Source organism: Arachis ipaensis, chromosome B04, assembly GCF_000816755.2.
Source record: "Arachis ipaensis cultivar K30076 chromosome B04, Araip1.1, whole genome shotgun sequence".
NCBI classification, from domain to species: domain Eukaryota; kingdom Viridiplantae; phylum Streptophyta; class Magnoliopsida; order Fabales; family Fabaceae; genus Arachis; species Arachis ipaensis.
The window spans coordinates 40721788-40722073 of NC_029788.2; positions in this window are offsets into that span (position 1 = coordinate 40721788).

Genomic DNA, 286 nt, shown 5'->3' on the forward strand with positions numbered 1-286 from the left:
TATATTTTAAATTTTTTTAAAAAAATTTTATTTAAAAAGTTTACCCAATTTGAACATAAATAATTTAGCTTAAAAAAATTGTTGAACTCATTTATTTTCTTATTAGTGTGAGAAAAATAATGAGCTCAATTTTTTTACTTATTTTTCTTTTGTCATTCTTTTATTATTACGTGTGTACAATATTGTTTTCAAAATAAGTACTACCAATATTATTCAAATCTTTTCTCTAATGTTATAAAATAAATCTTAAAATAAAAATTAATTATAAATATAAATATATTTTAAT